This window comes from Saccoglossus kowalevskii, chromosome 9 (genome assembly GCF_978046115.1).
Source record: "Saccoglossus kowalevskii chromosome 9, keSacKowa6.1, whole genome shotgun sequence".
Lineage (NCBI taxonomy): Eukaryota > Metazoa > Hemichordata > Enteropneusta > Harrimaniidae > Saccoglossus > Saccoglossus kowalevskii.
The window spans coordinates 26,474,343-26,480,065 of record NC_140649.1 but is presented as its reverse complement, the minus strand read 5'-3'; positions in this window follow the sequence as shown (position 1 = coordinate 26,480,065).

Below are 5,723 nucleotides of genomic sequence, written 5' to 3'. Positions count from 1 at the left end.
CTCCTTAATGAGCATGCGCGTGTAAGATTGACCCCCGAGAAGTTACTGGTGTCATGTGACTTGGTCTGATTTTAACTGATTCCGCTCAGAATTGAGTTTCTTTGAATAATATCGCAACGATATAAGAAAGCGCAATAGGTTTTCCCACCAAAACATATTTTACAATAGATCATCATTCAAACTGATAGAATATTGTCGACTTCTATTTATTTGGACGACGATAATCTGTGAAAGATTCCGTGAAAAAAGAACAGAAATATTAATATTGTTCGATGTTTTCAATTATCATATAATCATTATTTATTTTAGCAATATTTTCAACATTCGAAGATTTCTATAACATAAATTTACCAGTAAATTGCCGCAATCGTCGCGTCCAGTCGTGTTCGGAGTCACGGTGGGTCCCATATTTTTATTTTTATTTTTTATTAGACGCATAAAATCCTTTCTTACAGAAAGAAATTAAAACAAACTACAATCTAAAAAAGAAAACAGAAAATATAAACTTTTCAAAAAAAATAAAACAAATCAAAAACAATAAAGACAATTTGCAGTCAATGGTGAATACAGAATATAGAATGAACACAAAATGTAGCCTAATACACTGATAGTTGTTGCTGTTTTGTTCCATAGCTGTTTTTTAGGAAGACTGCTAAGGCTGGTGCTAGAGTATGGTTTGCCATAATCAAAATGAATTTATTCTGACTATTTTCTTTATCAAAATTTGGAACTTTATTTTGTGCAGTCAGGAATAATTTGTCCCTATGGTGACTGTAAGCTGGACATTTCATTACAAAATGTTGCTCATCCTCAAAGAAACAGTGTTAAAATGTTAAAATGCAATGTGATCTCTCCCATTCCGTTTTGTACATCGATTGTCATAGAAACCGCCCATTTTTTTCATTCTTGTAACATAACATAACAAAGACTGGCATAATATTTACTTTTGAGTAGATTTCTACATTACGTCATAAATATCTCCACCTAATATATTTTAACTATGACCAATGTTATGATTTTAATGTAACGATGATAGCTACCACGTCCCGGCATACTCGTGGGTGTCTGATTGTGAACTTACTCATCCTGATTCCGAAATCATCTCTGTTCTAGAAAGAATGAAATGTCCATGTATATTACCATAAGTGATAAACAGGAAGTTTCAAGACATTGACAAGACTGTTTATTTCTGTGGTAAATCATTGTAATGCCAGTTTATGTGTGTGCATACACCTTAGAATTCATTCTAGGTCAATGCGTGTAGTCAAGTCAAAATCAACGACGATATCTACTTATGTCAATCCTGACAGAATCGCTAAGACTGTCTTCAAGCCAATACAAAATGAGTGTTTAGGTGACGCTGTTTATACCGGGAAGTCGCGGTCAACCGAAAAGTCACGATTGCAAGATGTCTGTAGCCTGAGTATACTCAGCCGTATGACGTCACAAGAGCTTCATGATTACAAGATGTTCTCCACTATTAACAGTGTACCCAATTATAGACTAAATAACTACATACGCTAGAATAAAATGATACTTGAATACGTTATCAGTCAATCCATGACCATTCAGTAAGAATTGTGATCGATACACACTTGGGACGTTTGCAAGCAAATCCATACCCACATTCTATGGCAAAATCTTTAAAAAAATGTAGTCAGTGACACCTTCGGAAAATGCTAGTACGTGTAAAGGGCATATCAACATTTGATACGTTCGTTGAATGCGGAGTAAATCAAGTTCTATATGCTTCCTCTGTAATTCCCAAGGTACTCTCTTACAGTTTGAATCGGGCAATAAACTGAACAAATCACGTGTTATATTTATTGTTAATGAATCAGAAGTGTACGCCGTTAGAGGCGGCGACCAAACGGAAGACGGTTCAACCGGATGTCTACCTCAATCACGTTCCTAGTCCCAGTCGCCTGTGAGATTACCATTATTGGATTGTTCACATTTCAAATAAATGTATTTTCATCTTCTTTATCTAGTGGCATATTCTGTGTCACGTGATTGTATGTGTGTGTTACTAGCACATACTCAGACTGCGTCCTTAAGTTGGCAAACCATTTCTCTATGACAAAAATGGCATTGCAGCAATACATACAGTTTAAACACAGAAGTGTATGAGACTGGTTGTGTATATATTCCTGAAAATATTTGTTTTCTTTTTCCAATTTCAAGACATGGGCCTCTACATTGATATTAGTAAACTCAAATCAAGACTGTACACCCAGAATATTTAAATGGGAATGTATTTGTCAATTTTGTGGACTAGCTTAGTGAATCATATGAGCACTTCCGTAGGAAATGCCAAATTGCGTTAGACTTCTACGTCCAAACTTTTTTTAGAGGCGAATCAATAGTATTCATGATTGTTGTTGCCGAGTAACGTGTATGCAAATTGTATTTATTCCAGTTTCATCTCAACTACAGTACTGTGAAATACTTTATTTTAGTTGGAATAATTTTTGCTGAAAAGACTTTTTGGGTGTTTCGTATGGAATTTATTTACATTGGCGAATTGAATGCAAAGGTTTATTCGCTGGATTTGATTTTTACTGAATCACTTCTTCAGCGAAAATTAAGTATTTTACAGTAATACTACACCAAGAGATTTACATTTCGACCCACTGCTATGGCATATATGAATACTGTGTCAATAATGATGTATATATTATCATATAACCCAGGGAAGGTGTATTAGGCTATAGTATTAAATTGTCACTTGCCCCACATTCATTTTTCGTGTGAAACAAGCAATGTATCCACATCAAACAGGATGTGACGACTGTCACGTGGCGCTTTAAGTGATCGTCGATGTATACGAGACATGTGACCAGCTAAGACTGTGTTGGCGGGTATGGTCGGTGTTATTATCACATTTGCATAGCGCCATTCAATGTCATTTTAACATAATGATAGGTGAATATTTTTGTAATATTTACATGTTTCAATGTTTTGTTATGATGTCTGTGATTGACATTTATTTTTGAATGAACGAATAGGTGTACTACATGCATCTACTGTATATTGATAATAAATGACTAAAAGCAGTACACTTTTACAATCTCAATTCCACCGACACCGATCATAAATTTAAAGACATGAAATATTGTATCTGATAATTCATTTGTATCGTCAATAGGGGAATTATATATCTCATATTATTATAATTTACCTTAACCAGAAAAATAACAGCGACACTACACTAATTGCCCCCTGTAGTGATTTTGTTACAACAGCGATGAGACACTCCAGTATGTCACGTGGCGGGATTAAACGTCTCAGGACATCTCTTCAAAACGAATGGGGTCATCATAGTTATAAAACATACAAATAATTCGTGCATATTAAAGCATGATTACAGGCGTCGCGCCGCCGCATGTTCTTTACGGGAACCATATTGACATATATAACGCGTTTAACGTGATACATTGTTTGTTTACATGAAATACCAGAACGTGCTGTTTGGGATGGCGAACACCATTTAAATGTAATTTTGTCCACTTTAATATGGTTAAAAACATGGTCCTGGAAACAAAATAAATGAAAAGATACATCTGCAGAAAGAAATGATACATTAGAACTTTATGTAGACAACAAACTATCAATTCAAGCGCATATAGTTTTTGTAAACTTTTATAACTTCACTATTTGATAGTTATTAACTTCGCCTTTTCTTCTCTCTTAATCTTCTTCCAGCTTTCTTGAAAAATACCTAGCAACTAAGGAAAGAAAATGTGTCATTATTTTGACATTATTTTATAATGCTTATGCGCCATCCGCGACTTTTGTAAATAAATTTGATAGTTATTAACTTCGCCTTTTCTTCTCTCTTAATCTTCTTCTAGCTTTCTTGAAAAATACCTAGCAACTAAGGAAAGAAAATGTGTCATTATTTTGACATTATTTTATAATGCTTATGCGCCATCCGCGACTTTTGTAAATAGCGCCACCTATGTCGAATTGGTTCAGTAAACCGATTCCAACATACAAAAACAAGCATTCACCATATACTTATCATACAAACAAAGTAATTGGTAGTAGGAATTTTGACATCGGAAATTCAATTTAACCCCGTACACCCTATCAACTATCAAATTCACCAAAAAAAAAAAAAAAAAAATCTACTTTCCAATGAGGGCGCAATTCACTGAACTCGGTATAGCGCATATCTTTTGCAGTCAACATATGAACACCAGCAACTAATACTAATACGAGAACTGTTTCCAATGCAAGTCAATTCACACTTGTTATCACTGTGCCTAACAAATGCACCAATAACATAATCCGTTGCCGATATCACGTGGGTAGTTATTTGGAGGTAGCTAGAAAATAAAGGTAGATAAGGTCACGGTAGATAAGAAAAAATGAGACGCGATCGTCCAGCCCATACCATTCACAATTCACGGGACATTTGCGTGACTGAAAATAATGTCGAAACAGCAAAATTTGCCTTCAGGCAAACATTCATATGGCACATGCAGTGCTGTATTCGCCTATATCTAAGCTTTCAGGTGATGTGTAGGTTTTTATGCTTAGTATTTTTTTGGGAATTGCTAAGTCATAGATAAACTTATCGCACGATTCTCTCCACAGGCTTTGGCACTTTGGCGTTTTGAATTACGGGCATGAAACATACGGGTATTCAGGCGGCGTCCGCTGAGTACACTAGTGCTAAGTTGAGGTCAGTGAATTAGATTGAAATCAAGAGACAGATTGACGAGACTGATGAATGCACGTATTTGATTGGACAATTTAACTGTAGAATAAAGTAAATCCATAATCCACATATTACAATGCAGACAATGATAGTGACTGATAAAAAAAAAAAAAAAAAAAAAAAAAAAACAAGCAAAAAACAAAACAAAATAGTAATAAAAGGATAATCAGACAAGTGAAAATAATACATAGATTTTCCCAGTGAGTAATAGAAAGTATTCAGCCGGTCTGTGATTCTACCATTCCATTATATTACAAATAAGTTGAGTGTATGTCTAAACGAGAACTTAAGCTAAATTTTTAAATAAAAAAGAAAATAGTTAAACCTGGTTTCTTGAAAGATATTTGTTTAACCAGCCTTTAAAAGCAAGTCGTGTTGGAATATTTTTGAAGAGGCATGTCGGGGTTTCCAGCGATGTACTCCCAATGGATCCTTGTTTAGGATGGTGTGATCGAGTGCCAAGTTTTAGATTTTGTTCATGATGCTGGTTATCTCAGACAGCAAGTCTACTACGTTTTGTATTGCGCTTTTCGAAAGTACTTGTATTTTCGTCTAGAAATTCACAACACTCGGTTTGTTCCGACTTCTACAGTGTAAGCTTTAAAGCGGCAGGGTCGTCACCTGCGCACGCGCTGGAATTGAGTCCCAAAACACGATAACAACACACGCTAAAACGCAAAGGCTCATGGGTAGACGCTTGTTTGTAAACAATGACACGCTATGGACATCTGATGCATGCGCAGGTGACGACTCCCCCACTTTAAAGGAACAAGAAATGACACCAGCGGCATGCAAGACTAATTTAGGGTGGAACTGGTCACTACACACTTCAAAAAATCTAGTCAGACTGTTACATAGACACTACTAAGCTACGTGGGTTTGATTACTAGTACTTTCCACGTCTTGTTTTTTTTCTTTCCGCCAGCAGTTGATGTTCTCATGGTGTTATTAATATATGTGTGGTAGGCGAATGTACCGGCGACTGACTAACTATGCC